The 20,247-nt window shown below is 43.7% G+C and overlaps 1 long non-coding RNA gene across 1 annotated transcript in view; it reads left to right on the forward strand.

The window, feature by feature from the left end:
• Positions 1 to 930: 930 nt before the first annotated feature.
• The window catches only part of LOC144791305 (uncharacterized), a 120,146-nt gene continuing 100,829 nt past the window's right edge, over positions 931 to 20,247 (forward strand). The window contains exons 1-5 of the long non-coding RNA XR_013602356.1: positions 931 to 964; positions 1,075 to 1,123; positions 1,407 to 1,540; positions 1,658 to 1,747; positions 11,626 to 11,731. This is a non-coding gene — a long non-coding RNA (uncharacterized LOC144791305). The remainder of the gene's footprint in view (positions 965 to 1,074; positions 1,124 to 1,406; positions 1,541 to 1,657; positions 1,748 to 11,625; positions 11,732 to 20,247) is intronic.

The following is a 20,247-nucleotide window of genomic DNA, read 5'->3' on the forward strand; positions in this document are numbered from 1 at the left end:
TGAAAATTTATCGGCCATGTTACTTTTTTTAGGCTAGCTTTTAATTGTGATGCTGTTTATGTGAGAACCAAATTGGGATCTAATTGGAGCTGATCAACAGCAAATTGGAGCTGATCAACAGCATAAAAACATTTCTGTAGACTAATGACTTTTTCTCACATCCTTTTTTAGTCTACGTAGTAGTTTGCCCATGCAAGATGATATATATTGGCAAAATCAGCCAACAGGTCAGCCTGAGAATCAGTCAACATAGATCTCGTATTAAAAAGAGAGTGATGACGGCACCCATGGTTGAGCACTTTATTGAGAAAGGGCATGACGAAAATGATATCAAATGGTCCATTTTGTTTGTGATGAATAATAACAAAAGTCCCTTGGATGTAGATCGAGTGCTACTACAGAAAGAGGCCTATCTAATCCTCAAATGCAATAGTACACAGACAGGGCTTAATAGCTTGTCTGAGGTAGCACGACTCTAACACTATTTAAGATTGGTACTGACTAGTATTAGTGCTGTTCTTGGGTGGGTCTTTTCACCTGCAAGATTATTCCAACAAAATACCTGTATTCTCAAGGAGTGTCTTGGTGCGACAATGGCTCCGTAATGATAAAAAACACATTTTTTGAGACAGGCCTCTTGTCCAGACTGACTGGTTTTCTCAAAATTTGCTCCCCTCTCCAATCCTGAATCCACACTAGTAAAAAGATATGCCACGAGAACGTCTTTTTTAACTCCCTCTCCCTTCATTTTGTTGCGCTCAAGTAATGAATGTATTTTTGGAGCTCAATTAGAAAACATGATTTGTTTTTTGCTTTTTGTGCACCTGTAGTAAAAGGTAGATTTTTGTACAACTACGTATCCCACAATCCTTTGAGGCTTTAACTCGCTAAAAATAGCGCCAATCTCGAGCGGCCGCCATCTTGGATTAACCGGGCGGTAGACTGTGGCGTTTTCGAGAAAGAGGTAAGCCTTTGGCTCTCTTTTTGTCAAAATTGCACGTAGATATAATATGGGGCAGGGACAACAATTGTCAATAAATTGTTTATAAAGAGTCGTTCCTGTTCATCCAACAGGATTGAAAACTCGAGACTTGTGTAGAAAAAGACGGACAAAGAGTTTAAGGTATGCCTAAGTTTTCGTTTTAAACAATTATTACGCTCAGCAGTGTAACAGCGCGTGCTGCGCTTGGATAAAACTAGTTACATGTGTCCTTATGACTTTTGTAGACATTATTTAGCGATGTTGAACACCGTGGGAAGTAGATCATTTGTCTACTAAAAAAGAAAAAAGAGGATATCATCGGACCTTTGGCAATAATACACACAAAGTATGTGATAGTAGTAGGGCCCCTTTGTTTGTCGACCTTGAGCGAGCGAATAATGATAGTTTCACATTTTTTGGTCAGGTCGAGTGTGGCATAACAGTTTGGAATAGGAGCTCACGATTTAGATGAGAGACTGAAGTGCACGGAGAGAATCCACGCCAGTTTTGTAAATAAAGGAAGCTTCCTCACAGCTCCCCTTTCCTTGAAATGATCTGGTAGGTCTACCTGCAGATTGACAGATATAATGTCTAAGTGCATTATTGCAACTGAAATTGAGAGGTGTCCTGACTGTTGTAAATTAAACTTTATTGTTTTCTTTACATCCCATGTAGATAATGACAAAGCCCTGATGAGATTCCGGGATCTGGTTTCCTGGGATCGAAACGCATCGGCAAACTTGAAGGAGCAAATAGTCAACCACAGTATTAATTAACAACATCTGATTCTCAGATATATTGGTTTCATTAATTGAACTCCTCATTGGCTCACTTTGTCTATTCATTTATGGAATTTAAGTGTACATAATGTGTTGTTTTGTTTAAATTGTTTTTGTTTGGGATGAATGATATTGACAAATTAATTTTGATTTAGTTTGTTATATGTATATCTCTAATGGTAATGTACAGTATTGTAAATAGATCAATGTACAGTGGTCTTGTTTTGCATTTATGAATTCTGAAAAAATAATCTCTAAAAATACAAAATTGGATGGTATAAATAAAAATACCGTGTCAAACTAAACAAGTCGTAGTTTTACCTTTTGAAAGAAGGTGTAGTAAAAATAAGGGTGGAGGAGGCATTTTCGTTTTTTCCTGATAATATAAGGTCCAGCCTACCCCATGCCCCTAAGGACCTAACTCCATAGTTTAATAAAGTCCCCTTTGTTTTAAGGCACGCCTCCCTGTCCAGGTGAAAATTTATCGGCCATGTTACTTTTTTTAGGCTAGCTTTTAATTGTGATGCTGTTTATGTGAGAACCAAATTGGGATCTAATTGGAGCTTATAAACAGCATAAAAAAATTTCTGTAGACTAATGACTTTTCTTTTTTGCATACCAGAATTTCTTTCTTCATAAGAGATCTTAATGTATGGGTTTCTCACAAACATTTACCCGGGGCCATCAAGTACGGTCTGTGGTGTAACCGAGGGCTGCACTAATGCCAGCAGGGTGGCGGTATGGGTTCTGGGTGGGTCAGAGATTGTGTAAGGAGGTCTAAAACAATTTTAAATAACCGGGCAAGCACTTCTTTTCAGGTTAGTAAATGCTTGCTCGTTTATTTAACAAAAAATTCTGGATAGTAGTGCTCAACAACTAAACAGCAGCTTCGCCAGAGGGGCCGCATGTAAAGGTCAAGAGGGCCGCAAGCGGCCTCCGGGCCGTACTTTGATTATCAGTGCCTTAATGGGTTTTTTTCACTCCTTGATAAGCATGCGACCTAGTGTACAAACCCTGCCAAGCCCTGGACAAAAACCACTTCCCAAGCACATTTCCAACCTTAAGGCAGCCACTAAAATTGCATAGTTACCAGAGGTGATATTTCTTAACACTCACCCTTGCACCCTTGCATTAACTTTTGGAGGCCCAATTTAACTACTCCAATCGGCTCCAATCCATAGAGCACCGAGGCAGGGATTTTCGCTCAGTAAACCTCTAAGAGGCAGGAGAAGTGTCTTCTGCCAATTGCCCTGTAGAGAGTGCCCAATCCTTTGCCCTGAGACTGAGCTTTGCTCGTGCTATTCCCAATATGGGCCTTATCACTAAGGTTACCACACATTCTCTTCCCCAGAAAGGTATAGAATTTTACTATTTCTTGCTTTTGAGAACCCAGGGACCAAGAAAAGTTAGAATATTCTTCTTACCATGAAAACACATGATTTTGCTCTTAGAGATGTTAATCTTTCAATGATGAGTATCGGCAAATTATTGGAATGCGTGCAGCCGACTATTTAGACCTTTAGGAGTAAGGTCCAGAAATGATACTTCACCCGCATTTAGTAAATAGGCTATTGCTTTCCTGCCAATTCTCAGAGCTGTACCCTCACTCTGTGATCGACGGACATGGAGGTCTGGAATGTACAGAGAAAAGGGTAACTGGGCTAGGAGGCACCCTTGTTTTAAACCATTTTGGGTGTATATTTCCTTAGAAAGGCCAAATTTCCGCCTAGCAGTACTCTGCATCAGGTAGAGAGTGGAGTGCAATGACTAGATCTAACAGGGTGCATGGCATATCCAGCTTTAAGAACTTTCTCCACAGCTGCGATCGATCTTCTTTATCAAATGCTACGGAGAATTCTATAAAGGCTGCATAGTTCACTCCTCCTCTAAGCGGCGTTACATATTTCTCACTGATCAGCTGGAAAGCTGCTATATTATCAATAGTTCCATGATTTCTCCTGAACCCAGTTTGCTCCATAGGTATGATTTTCTTATCTACTGCCCATTCGCTTACCTGGGTCAATAAGCATTTTGAGAAAACTTTGCCCACTGCATCTAAAAGAGCAACCTGATGATAATTCCCTGGCAGGTTTTGATCTCCCTTCTTAAAAAGTGGGACTATAATGCTGCCAGTCCAGGAGGGGGAAACTCTCCTATTCTTATCGCAGCTTTTGAAAACCGGGAACAATGTTTTGCTCCAAATGGTTGCTTCTTGTTTTATAATAGAGATTGGAACTTCATGTGGACACATTGCAGCAGAGGTATGCATTCCTCAGATCGCCATCTCGATTTCCTTTACTGATCGAAGGTAGTGGGTATGTATATCCACTTCTGGTTTGGAAAAATCATCTTCCTCTCCATTTGCCGCATACAGGTTAGAGATAAGTCAATCAACCTAAGTTCCTCAATGGCAGGGAGAAAAGATCATACTTGACCCACAGCGTCTATTACTAAAGTCCAAAAGGACCTTGTCTGTCCCTTAAAAACTGCCTCTCTTAGATCAACCTAGAGCTGGTCGCACACCTCTCTTTTTAGGCTGGCCTTTAGCCGGCTCCTTTGCCACTTTAATAGAGACACAATAGAATCCCTCTCAGGTCAATATAACGCATATTGTTTTCTTACTAGGGCATTTATTTCTCTATTCAGGAAGAGAATCAGGAATGAGATAGACTTAGAATTGCCCTTGTGTGATTTTCAATTTGCACTTACTACTACCTGCTTCAATAAACATACTGAAACTATTCACTTCATCTTCCACCTAGGCATCACATTTGCAAGTGTAATTTCTAATTTACTCTTTAGACCAGTGATCATCCTATGGACCCACTGTGTTCTCTCTGTTTTAAAAAAAATCAAATTTAGATGTAGTCCCATAATACCTCCACAAGCAAATAAGAGTGATGCTTAAGCCCAGGGAAAAGATCAACATACAATGGTTACTGATGGGCGTTTCCATTACCTTTAAGTCGCCCAACAGATAAAATGAAGTACAACCGACCACCACATAATCCAAAATTGCCCCTCCCTTTGGAGATTAATGCATGTATTGTGCAGGTGAGTCCGAGGATAGTCTCACATGTGCAATAATACAATCATTGCTTTTCAGTTGGTCAGTAGGCTGGTACATCACATAGTTGATTCAAGGCAGTCTTAGATATCCTGCAATTTAGATCCCCTATCAGTATTACATGAGGAACCAGTTACTCATCCAAGTCTTTGCTAAAGGAAAAGGCCTTATGCAAAAGTGCATCATATGTTTCATAGGGCGGAATATAAGTATTTACCAGTGTAGTGACAGAGGTATTTGTAATGATTGGGTCTGATTATGACCATTGCCCACCACCATCTCAGCATATTGTAGACACTTAGACATCACTGACTATTGCCTTTGACATGCTTTGCAATTCACATCATCACATAATATAGGGATGTGTAGGCTTGAAGTTCTTAGTGGCAGGGTTTGCCTATTGGCTTTGGCATGATTTTATGCCTTATTTCTATGGTCTTTGCTCTTTTTCGGGCCTAGAGAAATGCCATGTTCTTTTCTGACATGATCTCTCTGGGCAGCTTGTAGGTGAAGGGCTGTGTTTTGGTTTCAACGTGTTGTTCGCTAGCTATGAACCAGAGAGGACCGGTTTCTTATTGGAGGAATGTACTTTTCTTGTGCTGCAGACGCATCAACAGTTCGGCCGGCTGGGGGTGTGTCTTTAGCACAGGGGGTGGTGCAGGAATCTGGTGGGAGGCTGGACGCTTGCTAGAAACTTCTCTGGAAAACCTGCATTCTATATTAGCAAAAGAGTTAGAGGGCAGGATGCCAGTTGCCGGTTACAAGTTGGAGAGGCCAGTTGCCGGTTACAAGTTGGAGAGGCCAGTTGTTGGAGGAGCCATTTGCCATTTGCTATTTGCCATTTGTCAGGAGCCATTCAGCCAGTTGCAAGTTGGAAACAGATGGGAAGGGCCAGTTGGAAGCTAGTTTGTTCAGGTGGAAAGGCCATGGGTAACATCAGATGCTACAGATGCTGATCTGTTGGTGATGGTGGTCTGGTGATAACAGAGAATCCTGATCGAACCAGAGAGATGGGCCCCCTTGAAAGCCAGATATATGGAGACATGGTGAGGTGGTCTAAGAATGTTTTTGTTATAAATGTTTATGTCTAACCATCTTTATTTTTCAGCTTTTATGTGTGTGAATGTTTTGGTGATTGTGATAATGTTTAGTTATTTCTTTCCTTGTCATTCTATCATTGTGTAAATAAAAGACCCCAGATCATAATTTGTCTATATTCTTTGGAATGGGAGGTTAGAATCTTTCTTGTACCAAGTGCTGTCGCATAGAAGGATGGTAAGTTGCCCTTCTTGCAGGTAATTGTTGAAGTGGAAGGTTGTAACATCACCAGACCGGGAAATATAAAATGTAATCCTAATTGGCTATATTCCTTGTGGGAGAAGGTCGGCCCCTTTTTATCCAGTGTCCGTGGAGGGATGGGTGATTCCCCTCTACCGGGTAGTTGTTGATGCGAGAGGGAAACCGGCTCCCAGCAGGGAACAACATTCTGATTCTTGTACCCCAGCCTAGTTTCGAAGGTGAGCATTGATCCTGTACCAGGGTACAGGAAGATATCTATAGAGAGATATCACCCGACAAGGTTGAAGAACTGCACCAGGGTGCAGTAGGGAATCCCAAGGAGAGATTCTCGCCCGACAAGGTTGACCCCACACCAGGTTGAGGGGAAGATGTCTATAGAGAGACATCGCCCGACAAGGTTGATCCTGTGCCAGGGCACAGGAAGATATCTACAGAGAGATATCACCCGACAAGGTTGAATAACTGCACCAGGGTGCAGTAGGGAATCCCAAGGAGAGATTCTCGCCCGACAAGGTTGACCCCACACCAGGGTGTGGGGAAGGTGTCTAGAGAGAGAGACATTGCGCGACAAGGTTGATTTGCTCGCAGGATTGCGTTGTTTCGTGCTGAGTGCGCGTTTTGTCACCGGAAGGTGTTGATTTGCTCGCAGGATTGCGTTGTTTTCGTGCTGAGTGCGCGTTGTGTCACCGGAAGGTGTTGATTTGCCCGCTTGTTGCATTATTGAACATATCCCCCAAGACTATGGCTCCAGATTTTCAGTACTTTTAGTTGTATGCGTGTGGTCATTTGTATTATTCCTTTCTCAGGTTGGTATTTTATGTGTCTATGTGTGGTGTTTTTATGAGTCCTGAGGAGGGCTGTGGTAAATAGTGGCTTGGGACATGATATGTTATTGCTTAGTGAGTAGTATGAGTTCCAAATTGTGCCAGAACCCAATTCACTACAACCAGTAAAAGAGGTGGTACCCCCAAGCTCCCCACCAGGATGGAACAGAGTTACAGCCATAACTCTCATAAGTCATACTCTTAAGTCAGTGGAATCTCTATGACAAACATACTTCAACTTGAATCTATTGGACAAGAGAAATGCTACTCCCCACTTTGAGTGTCCCCTCTTAGAGGGCCTAGCTTTACAATCAAGAATGTAATTGTCTTGGCACTGAAACTCCTCATCACACCATGTCTCCTCGAGACAAATCACATCCACCTTTAGCGAACTTAAGAATTGCAACTTTCCCCTGTTATTCTTTATTCCCACCATGTTCCAGGAGATAACCTTTAGCTCATTGCTAATTACGGGGCAGCAGAGAACAACTGGTCATACCTGCACTATTAGGCAACAAATTCCAACTCTGCATTTTGTCGTTTGCACATTGATCAGAGATTTTTAAGAGTTCCCTGAATGACACCTGTCTACCATTTTTTCTTAGGTGGACTTTCAGCCCCTGGGAAACGGGTAACAGATCGCCAGTAGAGGGCAAAGGAGGGAATCCCCCCTTTCCCCTCTCACCACTCTGGCGTGAGTCCATGCAAACATCCTGTCCACCACTCTCTTCCAACATTGAAAAAACATTGAAAGCCCTGCATTGCAAACTTTAAGAATTTTATAATATCATATTTACAATGATTTTGTGAGAGGTCTGTCCCCTCACTGAATCACAGTTTTCTACGTCCCCGCTTTGTGATTCTGCGATTGGATCTTTCTTCCCTCTCCATTTTTTGTCTCACCCAGAGGCTTTAACTCTGGGTGTGGGTCTTGGCTCACCCACATTTGTATCTTGGCTGGAGCAAGATTTAAAGATAGGGAATACTTCCTGTTCTTTATACTAGAATTTCTAAGCTGAATCCCTAACTGTGGGAATAGCCATATCAGTATCACAGATGTATCTTATAGTATAAATTGGACTTTCAACAGTGGGGGCTTCTTTAGGGGTGGCTTTGCATTGCGGATTTCCTGTTTGGGAATCGAAATCACTTTGTGTATGTGCCTCTTTATGTTCACCCTTTCTGATTGTCACTGAAATCACCTCCGTCGAGGCCATTTGGACAGAGCCATATTTCTTGTCTTTCTTTCCATTGATCAGTTCCTTCAAAAGTTCCGTCATTGTGCCAAGAATAGAGTCCAACCCCTCTACAAATTTTTCCAGCTGATTTAAAATGGAAGATAAGAATCTCTCTAAACAGAGTAGTGAAGCGGAGACGTTTACCTCCTGATCCGGGGGGAGACACAGCTGCTTGTAAATTACATCCAAATCTGGCGTCGTGGATCATTGCGATAGTAAAGCAGAGTGATATGTGTGTGTAGAATAACAACTAAAATAGTTCACTTATTTGTCATAAACGCCTGTTAGTTGGATTAAATCAAAATATCTAAATTTAACTTAGAGACTGCCTTTTCACTTTGAGGTTCCCATTAGCAATCCTTCTAAATGAAGAAAACTGAAGAAATAAGGTGCAGCACCTAGACTTAAAGACAGCGCATAGACTTAAGGCTACGCGCTCCATCGATTTAAAAGGACTGCACGCTCAGGTAGGAGTTCAGGCAGTCCAGACAATCACCACCTGTCTGCATGATCAGATGCCATGTTGATTAAAAAACACTCTTAAAATGACCCTCCTTTCACTTAGGAGGTTAGGGTAAATACAGACTTAGGGCCTGATTTAGATCTCGTCGGACAGGTTACTCCGTCACAACGGTGACGGATAACCCATCCGCCGAAATATAAATCCCATGGAATTTATATTTCGGCGAATGGGATATCCATCACCGTTGTGACGGAGTAACCCGTCCGCCGGGATCTAAATCAGGCCCTACGTGTAGAATGTCCTCCTCTTCCGTATAACATAGCCTGCAGGTGTGTGGATCCACACTCTGAAACCCGGGCAAGGTATGCGCTAGTCCAGGAAAATGACCGAAGCGGAACCTCATAAACTGCTTTTTTAACTGCATGGACCATCCAGCCTCCCAGTAAGCTTGTGGTTTAAGCGATTTATAGCCAGTCAGAATCATCCAACCATGTGATCTACTTGATAAAACCACCTTATCACTGGCTGCCGAACCTTTATTCATTACGTGGTTTATTGATTTTTTTAAAAGACCCATGTAAGGATGTTAGGTTCCATAATGTTCGTATATCCAAGGCATCAATGGCAGAGTCTAGGTACAGTCAGGCAGGAGTATTTTGGCTTTTAAAGATTTAACACCAAAGACCCTTGTTGAGAGCATTGGCTATTGAGGGCTTTATTTTCTGCCAGGTTTAAAGTAAGCTCCCTTTCTGGCAATTGATTGATTACCCAGTGCAAACTCCAGCCTATCTGAGCAGCCGGTTAGTGGTTCGCCAACCTCTAATATCCCTTTTAACACATTTACAACCTGAATCTGAATCTGGATGTACCAACAGTCAGAGGGGACAAAATACCACTTTTTCTGTTTGCAGATGATGCTGTGCAATTGGCCTGTACTAAATTATCTATGCACAAGCTACTTAGAGGCTTCGAAAACTATTGCATGTCAAACAATCTGGTGAGCAACACCAAAAAAGCAACATTGAGAAGTACATATTCAAAATATATGGCAAGGCCCTCGGTCATTTTGACAATTACGATTATCTGGAGATTCGATTTTATGAGAAGTTGTTCTTAGCCAACCAGCTTTTAAAAGCAAAGCAATCATGAGTCAATATGTAAATCTGTTTTAACTATTTCCAACAAATGGGGACAAAAATCCACGGAACCCGCCCTCCACGTGTACCAAATGAAAGCTTTAGCTGCAGGCTCTTATGAGACAGAGCCAAGAGAGTGTAAACGGACTGAAGAAAACCAAGAACCAATTCCTACAAAGTTTGTTACATTTGGGTCCCGGGACCCCTATGGCTTCATTAAGGCTGGAATTGGATGAAGAGTCCACCGAATAAGCTGGCCGCCTAGCTCTGAAGCTCCTCACGTCGACCGACGAACAGAGCAGACTGGAGAAGATTATTTGATCAGTTTACTCCACAGGCGGTCAATATGAGCGTCGGAAGGGAGGGTGAGACACTATTTATGCTGAACTGGCCTTTTGGTGCTTGTTGTGACATTTACTAGGTCTTTTTCTTTTTTTCCTCATTGTGGAGGCCTTTTTAGATGCATTTGGCTTCGGTTTGAAGAGGTTACTTTTTGTCTTGCATTTTCTGCTGTATTTATCCAAAAGGCTCATTGACTTGTTCTGCCATATCCATGGATTTCTTCTGATGCCGTGCACGCCTTTGACTTCCCTGCTGTACTTTGCATTGCTTATTTGAGGCTCACCATGCTACGGTAATTTTTCCCTTGTAACTCTTCTGCAACGCTGTATTTTTCCAGCATTAGAAGCAGGGGTCTGTTGTCCCAACCAGTTATTCTTTTCTATTATTTGAGAATGCTTTCTTGCACGCTTTATAGCCAGAATGAAGACACTCAAGGCATTTCCTCTTCACGCAGTCTCCTGTTCCCGGAAACTTTTGTCATTTTTAAAGTCTGCCAGTTGTCCATTGAGGTGCACTTAATCTATAGCCAACATGTCATCCTCATCCTCTTCTTCTGCTAAAATCAATCCGGCTGCATCCTCGTCTACCCACAATAGAGTTAAACAGGACGCTCCCTCTCCTGCAAAATCTTCTTCTCCTATTTCTCTTGGTCTGGTGCTTGAGGAAATTTGAGCGCTCCGTCCTTTCGTAGAGGAAACCAATATGCGCATTCAGAACTTGAATGACAATTGGTCTCAAATGAAAACCAGAGTCACGTGTTAGTGATGTGCATGATGAGTCTTTAAAAATTGCAGTTTTGGAGAAAGAGGTGACGATATTGAAGGCTTACTCTGAAGATTTAGAAAATAGAAATAGAAGGAATAACCTGTGGCTCTATGGTCTTCAGGAACGATTAGAGGGAATGGATCCTATTTCCTTTTTTACTTCTTTTTTGCCTCAGTTGGTGGGCTTACCTTCCTCCACATACTTGAATATTCAGAGAGGTTATTGTCTAGGTCCTCGCTCTCTTTCATCCTCCTCGTCATCCAAGCCCAGAGGTGTTATCATCTTTTTTTCTGGAATTTACTGATTTACTGAAGGTCCTCAATGCAGCGAAATCTAAAAGGCAACTTTTATGCTTGGGAAGTAAAATGTTTATTTCACAGCTGCCAGGTGGAAGGAGTTCCTGGATCTCCGTCCTTAATTATACTCTTTGGGTGCCTGCTTTGGCCTGTTTCACCTTTGTCTCTTCAATGTGACATTCCACAATAAAACTTCCTCCTTCACTGCTCCTGCAGACCTGCGAGAATTTCTTAATCTTCATTCTTCCAGGTCCATCGAGACTTCTGCTTCTTTGCCAAGATGAATGCTCTTTGTGTTGGAGGGCTCCTCATGCATAATATCCCAGTTTTTGATGTTGTTTTTCATATGCAGTTTTATGCTCACTCTTTTATGCTTCTTCTATGAATATTGTGTTTCTTCGCGGTTGCTGACTAACCTTCCTTTTCTTTTTCAGGTTCCTTGATGTTTTTATCCAGTCATTTACCTTGTCATGTTCCGTTTGTTTGTCGACACGTCTACCCAGTGCTGTCGACTCTTCCCCCTGTGTTCATCCTCATCAGGTATGTTTCTGCAGTCGTTATTTTTGACTGTCTCTCTTTTTTGACCTTCTATTTCCTCCCTTTGATCTCTTTTTTCTTTCTTTTCTTTCTGTTATCTCTTTCGATGTCTTCCTCTTTGATGTATTTTCTGTCTTAAAAGACCGACTTAGTGTATATATATTAACATGTGTTACTTCATTCAGAGCTATTTCTTAGAACATTAAAGGAGTAATTAATCCTATAAAGAGGCAGAGAATTTTATCTCATTTCGCAAAATATTCTCCTGACCTCGTTCCCCTCCAAAAGACTCACCTTTCTGAGCTTAAGGCTTTGAAATTTAAAAGACGTTGGGTGGGTTCTGTTTTTGTTTCTCGTTCCTTAAATAAGAAAAATTGTGTTATTCTTTTTTGCCACAATAATTTAAAATTAGTAACTGGTTCGCTAGACTTTGATTCTGAAGAGAGATGGCTTTTTGTTAAGTTAATTGTTAATGTTATCCCCTTAACTATTTGTAAAATTTTGGGTCCTACCCAAGTTGACTTTTTTATTATGGGCGGTGACTGTAATCAAGTAATGGACCCCTTTATTGAGCGACAATCCCCAGTTAAGTTTATTCCCAAAACATGTGCAAACATTTTTAATCTTTTAAATCTCAACGGCTTTTGGTGGACTCATGGAAATTCTGCAATCCATCTAGTAAAGAATTTTCTTCTTTCTTCTCCCCTCCTTATGATTCCCTATCCAGATTGGATCATATCTTTGCATCTAAACTGCTCTCTCAAAATCTCATTGGTTCTTCTATTGAACCAATTGTGATTTCTGATCATGCCCCTATCATTACAGATCTTGATCTGCTCCCGTTGCATTCCAAATCCATAGATGGAGAGTCAATCATTCTCTTTTACTCAACCCTGATTTTACTTTTTCTCTTTTGGATTTTTCTGAGAAATGTTTGGGTGTCTCTCCTCAATTACTTTAGGACACTTTTAAAGCTTCTGCTCAAGGTCATATCATTGATTTTTGTATCTCGGAAAGAATCCCTTTTACTTGATATCAAACGGTTGGAACATCAATACTATTCTTCATCTACTCCATCTAATTTGCAAGAGCATATTCATACACAATTACAGTTTATTATTCCTCGCGCTTTTTTTTTTCTCGACCGCTACACCGGCCCGAAACACGATCAGGAGACGGATGTATTACCCGATAAAGGAACCTTTTCGCATTGGACTGTGACACATATCATAGTGTTCACTAGATACTGGAAGCTATCATTGAGAATCCGCTGAGGCACTCGTTAAGTTATGTTTGGTATATACTGCTGTTATCTGAATACATTTGAATGTCTTCTCGCCTAGAGGATACAAGAAGTTCTCAGACATTTCAACTCTTGATTAGCCCTGAGGAAGCCCAATTTTGGGCGAAACGCGTTGGCTGTTTTCATCTGTTTCAAGATACTTTTTGAAGATTAAAATAAAATCATCGTATGAACATCATTGAAGGACTACTTCTTGTTTATGGACAGATATTGTGTCTAATACTTTTTTGTACAGTTGTTATTTATGTTGCCTCTCTTCTACTTTTACAGTTTATTAAGATATCTAGAGATAAAACCTCCTCAATTTTACTTCGTAGTAGTGCTTGTTATTAAAATGGTCTTAATAAAATGGGTAAGCTTTCGGCGAATTATTTGAGAATCCATAAGCAGGGTCACATGTTAGATTCAGTAAAGAACGATATAGGGCTTCTTGTTTTTAAAGATTCTGAGATTCTTACACAATTTGTTAAATATTATTGGTCTCTTTATATGCCAGAATCTCCACCCTTGCCTTCTCAGATAGAGGCCTATTTACAAAATTCTTTGAATTCCCATTGGGGAACATAGAGACATCTCATCCTTAAGAGCTGACATTTCCTTACCAGAGATCTTTCATGCACTTCAATCTCTTAAGAAGAACAAATACCCTGGTCCGGACGGCTTCACGGTCAAATTGTTTCTTCACTTTTCTAATCTGCTCCTTCCTAGGCTGTTACAACTCTTTCAGTTTTTCTCTTCATCTGGTTCCACCGGGGGCTCCTTCTAAGGGGCTATTATTTTTCTTTATCCATAAGAATGGTAAGGACCCGGCCCTCTGTAAAAACTACAGGCCTATTTCGTTAGTCAACGTGGATTATAAAATGTCCGCCAAAATTCAAGATCTACGTCTTGAACTCTTCCTTCCTTCAATGATTGGTAAGGAGCAGACATGTTTTTATTAAAGATAGATTTACCTCTGATAATTCTTTAAAAAATATATATGTTTTAAACAAGGCATCTTCTCTTTCTCATCCTCTAGCATCTATCTAAATTGACCGGTCCTTCTTGCTTATATCCCTTGCCTGGCATGTGTTAGATCTCCATTTTTTCCCCTTTATTATTTATACTTGCTATGGAAACTTTCCTGTCCCGTATCAGAAATAACGCCAAAATCAGTGGATTTCAAAATGGAGCCGATCATTTAGCTTATGCTGACAACATACTTCTTTTCATTTCCACTCCTGAGCAATCTGTTCTTCCTCTTCTTCAGGAAATTGATATTTTTTCCTCTGTTTCTGGACACAGAATTAATTCTGCCAAAACTGAATTCATGCCTCTTACTAAGTTTACTTTTAGTCATTCTTCTGTTGCCACAGGGTTTCATTGGAATACCTCCAAAACTAAGTATTTGGGCATCTGGTTTGCCCCTTCCATTAATGATTCGGTTTCGGCAAATGTCAATGATTGTTTAGATAAAGTAGTCAAACTTCTTTCCTCCTTTAAGCCCCTCTTTTTTTTGTTGGGATCGTATTGACTCTATCAAAATGATAATTTCACCTGTAATTCTATTTACCCTTTCAATGATCCCAGTTAATATTCCTGCTGCGTTCTTTAAGAAATTAGATTCTAAACTCTCGAAATTCCTTTGGGTCAAAGATTTATTTTCTAATGACGATCCTCTCTCCTTTTCACAATTTCAACACTTATTTAAGTGCCCTTGCTCCTTTTTACCTAAATATCTCCTTCTGATAAATATTCTTCTCAATGTTCTTCATTCTTTACTAAGTACCTCTCTTTCTTCCTCTTCCCAATCCCCCTGGTTCAGTTCTTACTTCTGTTCCTAAAGCTTCATCTATGTATAGACTTCTTTGCTCTGTATCAAATGTCAGATCCAAAACTAAATTGGAGCTGCTGTGGGAATTGGATTTGGGATGTACTTGGACTCTCCCATTTTGGAATACGGTTTGGGATAAACTCTACAAAACCTCCTGAACAGCCTCTACTTCTCAGTCTTTTTTCTTTCTCTATCATAGACTATAACTTACCCCTTCCTTACTACCTAGATTCTCCATGGACTCCTCTCCTTATTGTTGATCCTGTGGCCACCAATTTAGTGCCAATATGCATATGTTGTTTTTATTGTCCCCCTACAGCTTCATTCTGGGAAAAGGTCAGGTCTCAGTTTTCTATAGTATTTCATTTAAATTATCCACTAACTCCCCAGCTACTCTTTTTGGGTACTCTTTCTGAAAATATCCACTTGACAAGTAGTAGCTTACGGTTGTTAGATCTCATGCTAGCTCTTGCCTTTAAGCAAATTTCTATTAATTGGAAATGTGCATCAAATGTTCCAATATTTTCTATTCCAGTAACTTCTGATATCTAAACTAACTAACATTGTGCCCCATGTGAGAGGCAACATCATTCGAAAGAGGCAATAATTATTGCACACAATATATTCTGTACAACCCGGTGTTGGTTTTTAATTTGTGCATTAATTATCAAACATAAAACCGCGGCACTTGTAATTATGGCCTTAATCAAAAAAACATCCCGAATGCAGTACACTAAAACCCTACATGGCATGTGTGTATTGTCACAACCACCAGGCACCGCCCGGTGGTGACGACATGCCCCGGAACTGCACCTAATGCATCCTCTGGCCAGGCGTTGCCAGAGGCTATATATAAGAAACGGGCTGGGACCGCACTTGGTCTTCTGGCTCACACTATAACTCTGTGTGTGTGTGTGTCATTGCTGTAGTGCTGCCTGCTCAGGCCTAGTACCCAAAGTGAGGGGCCCGTTACACTGGCGATGAGGGTAGGCTAAATCCCACCGGCGACAAGGGCCACACTGCCGCTACTGCACCAGCTCATTAGGCACTGCATTGCCAACTCCCGCTGGCCGCCATTGACCAGTTCAGTGATGGAGTCTGCATAGCCTGCATCGACTCCTAGTCAACCTATGCCGGCGGTGTGCATTGCACGCCTAGCAGAAACTGCATCACCTGGCTCCTGCCATGACGGGCCGCCGACTGGTTACCTGCGTGGGCACAGAGGTTAGAGCTGCACCCTGACCATCGCCAATACTCAGCACTGCTTCTATCCTGCAACTGGCTGTGCAGCCCTCTTCTCCCGGCCTCCTCGCTACTTCACCCACCTCATGTGGAGCGCAGCGGAGCACAACCTTCGGCTGATCTCTTGTAAGCTGCCTGGCCCAGCGTGGTCGCAGAGAACGCTCAGCAGCCCTCTCTTATTTGCACCCCGTGAACCAGGGATGTCATGTTGAGAAGGTCCGATCCCTCCCTTTGCATCTCAACGCCTGATCGCTTCCTCATTAGGCTCCCGGTGGGGCAATCTGTGAGGCAGGCTAAAGTCCGGCTCGGCTGAAACACCACCGACCTCAAGAAAAAAAAAAGAAATAAAAATATAATATCAGAAAGAAATACAAAAACAAAGTATAGGAAAGTGAGAGGGCATGCCAGAAGACGATACCATGTCAAATCCAGATAATGCTAATGCCGCACCTCTGCCAAGATCCTCACAAGACCTGCCTGCTCCACAGCATGCCATAGTTGCCACACTGCCACCCTTCAGTGAGCTAGTGGATCCAGCTACAGCCTCACAGCGCTGAAAAATGTGGATTGGAAGGTTAGATAACTATTTCATAGCTACCAGTGAGTCCGATGGGGCCATAAAGCAGTCTTACCTACTCGATTATGCTAACAAAGAGATATATAAACTGTTTGATCACCTCCCTAACACAGGTGCTGCCATAGACTATGAGGCTGTGTTAGACCTGTCAGCCCTAGGGTGGTCTTTCCCTGTTTTTTTTGCCCTTGCCTCATTTTTTTCCACCTTCTTTTTGTTGGCCCTTAGGTCTTCGGGCACCTTTTCATGGCTAATCTATGTTAGGGTGCAGGTGCTCTCTACTACAAACATGGCTGCCACTGGCCCCTGCTACTGCGGCGTGCTCTTCTAGTGTAGCACCCTAGCTGTCAGGAGCTGGCTGGATCCCCATACAATGTTGCAATGCCAGCCTCCCACCCCCTGTCCATAGGTAGAGTGGGGAAGCTCCTGGAACCTTCCAGAAGAAAGGCAGACCCTATTGTTGCCGCCTTAGAGAGTGGTCACCTGACCTGGGTATACTTAAGCAAGGGAGGGAACTTTTTTTAGTCAGTTGGGGCATCACTGACCTGGGGAACCCATGCAGGAGATTTAGGCGGGAGGGCCTAGTCAGGAACTTATGCCACTGAGAGTGACAGGATTTAGGTGCTGCCTCTTAAGCTGAGTGAGGTATCCTAGACAAGCCCCCTGATCTGGCCCAGCGGTAGGGAACCCCAGGGTCCATCTGCAGTGACTGAGGAAAACTCATCCAGCCTCCAACTCAAACCCCCCCCCTTATCTTCAAGAAACCAACACCTAAGGGCGCAGAACCATCCAAGCGCCAAGAAGACTACTTGCCTTTGACCAGAGACTGCTGGGGGATCGACCAGGTACTGGACTGTGCTGCCCTGCGCACTCCCTGCCTTCATCTGGGCCCATCTTGCCCTACCTGTCTCCCCCTGACTGAACTGCTCTGCTTTCCATTCTGCCTGCAGTCACTGCTGAACTGTGTGAAAAGCGCTATATCCTGCTCCCCTTGTCCAGCGCTGTATCTGAGACTGCCTGTCCTGTCGGGGATCACTGGCCCGGCACCCGGGGAAGCACCGTCTCCCCGCAGAGGGGGCGGAGGACCTGAGGAGCCCCCCTCCGCTCCGCCGCACACCGCGCCTGACACCCTGCGGGCGCCCAAGAACCACCACTGCCCCGTTGCCGCCGCGGGCCGAGTGAGGCCCCCGGGAGGATCAGAAACCCTCCCGCCTACGCCGAGACCAGCGCAAGGGCCCGTGGAAGGGCCGAAGCTACCAGGTAATCCCGGGGAGAAGGGCGGAAGGCCGGGAAAGGCCCCGAGTTCGCCCCTCCCCCGGGAAGGCCCCATTGAGCCCCGAGAGACCGTGTGACCGGGCTTGAGCACCATACCGGGGCTGAATGACTGTGTAGGCCCGAGAGAACAGTCTTAGACGGGATTAATTGACCATGCCCAGTAGGCCGCTTGGGGTTGGATTAACTCCTCGGTCCCCTTGACTGTGCAGGCCTTAACACCACCTTATGCTACGTTAACTGCTCATGCCTGCTTACATGTTTTCAAGCCTGCTGATGAAGTGGTGACATTTCCTTGTACTGAATTTCCTTGCAGGGGCGGGCTTCCACGACTCCTGATGGGGTTAAACTCTGATCCTTAGTGATTTATTCCAGTACTATTTTGATGATCTGACTTTGGTTCTTGAACTCTTGTTATTTACAAGAGGAAATGTTTATATCTGCTTCTTGAATGCTAGTCCATGGTTTATGAAAGCACCCCCTTAGCCTGCTGAAGAGTATAATGCGACAGGCTGTGTTATTTGATGTTTCACTGCTTAAATGAGAATCCTTTAATGAAACGCTTTACTGAAAATGCTTGAATGAACTGCTTTACCACTTTAAAGAAACTGCCTAATGAAATGCTTATATGAAATGCTGATGAATTAATGGCCCTGACTTTGATCCTATATAAAAGCTTCTGATTTTCAATCAAAAGAACTGGTGTGGTCTCCATTATTGCGCCACTTCTTGTCTCAGTGGGTGAGTGTGTTGAGTAGCTGCTTTACACCTAAGCCCCTGGCTGCCTTCCTGCTCGAGCCAAGCTACCCCCCTTGGAGAACTGGCGGTCCCAGTTCTTACATTGGTGGCAGCGGTGGGATCCAGGACCTATAGCTACCTAACACCCTCCAGTGGGACAGAGTGCGCTGCAATTAATTGGACACCTGTGGTGCCTACAAGCTAACTCAATTGCCCACCACTGTCTAGCCTGCAAAGTGTGTAGGGACCTGTGTTGACCCAGCATTGTTGCCTACGCCCTAGTATCTTTCTTCCAAGTTACCTGGGTCCCCACCTGACAAAATGGAGTTCCAGCTGGCTGACCTTGATAGGTACACGGTAGTGCAGTTAAGGGAGTTTTGTCAGGGGATGGGGGTGCCGGTGGGGTCGAGAGCTGTGAAAGAAGAGCTCCGCACCGCCTTGAGGGCATGGGTAAGGGCCCACCCAAGGGAGAGAGAGGATGAGAAACAGGTCACACAAGGAGAGGCGGACACTCAAGAAGACCCAGGCCTGCTCAACATTGATATGTCTGACAATGTATTGCCAGGAAGACGTTCCGGGGCAGGGAGTAGTGTATCCAGGGGGAGTGTGTCGTCGCAGGAGTACGAGGACAGGAGGGAGGAGAGGCGATTGAAGTGGGAGCTTGCCAAGTTAGAGCACGAGAGGGAGAGAGAAAGGGAAGATAAGCAGTTTGCTATGGAGGAAAGGAAGTTGGCGCACGAGCTCCAGCTCAAAGAAATGGAGCTGAGAGCATTACAGTTGGGTGCGCCAGGAAGTCCGAATGGTGGCAGCGTACCAGAGGCTCAGCAGGAGCCCAGATTCTGGTTACCTAATGAGGTGATAGCGAGCTACAGCAAGGGGGATGACATTGCAAGGTGGTTGGAGGCGTATGAAGTGGCCTTGACTGCCCATGGGGTGCCAGAGAAACATTGGGGAGGTGGTTTGTACCGGTATATACCTCCTGACGTCAGGGACACCCTCCTGTATTTGGATAAGGCAGACCAGTTTAGGTATTCCCCCATGAAGGAGGCGCTCATTAAACATTTTGGCCTCAACCCTGAAAGGTATCGCCAGAGGTTCCGTGGCAGCCATAAGCTGTCCACGCAGAATTGGGTGTTTTTTTTTTAGTATGCCCGTAAGGCTCTGGATGGTTGGGTGCGTGGCAGCGAGGTGCGTGATTTTGAGGGCCTGTATAACCTTTTTTTGAGAGAGCACCTCCTGGATAAGTGTCTTCCGGAGCTGCGCCAACATCTGGTGGACCGCAAGCTTACTGACCCCCGTGAGCTTGCGGAGGAGGCGGATACCTGGGTTAGCACCCGGGTGTCACACAAGGGCCCCGGGGGAGATGGCCCGAAAGGCGGACAGGGCGCCCCCCACAAGAAAGAGGGTGGAGATAAAAGAACGGAGTTCTCACGAGGCCCACAAACTAGACAGTTTGGGAGAGGAGTAGGTACCCCACCTCAGACCCGTTCCCCAAAACCCATTTACCCTGATAAGAGTCAGCAGCCAAAAGTGGTCCTGTGCTATGAGTGCGGAGAGGTCGGACACTACAAGGGAGA

Source organism: Lissotriton helveticus, chromosome 11 (genome assembly GCF_964261635.1).
Source record: "Lissotriton helveticus chromosome 11, aLisHel1.1, whole genome shotgun sequence".
NCBI classification, from domain to species: domain Eukaryota; kingdom Metazoa; phylum Chordata; class Amphibia; order Caudata; family Salamandridae; genus Lissotriton; species Lissotriton helveticus.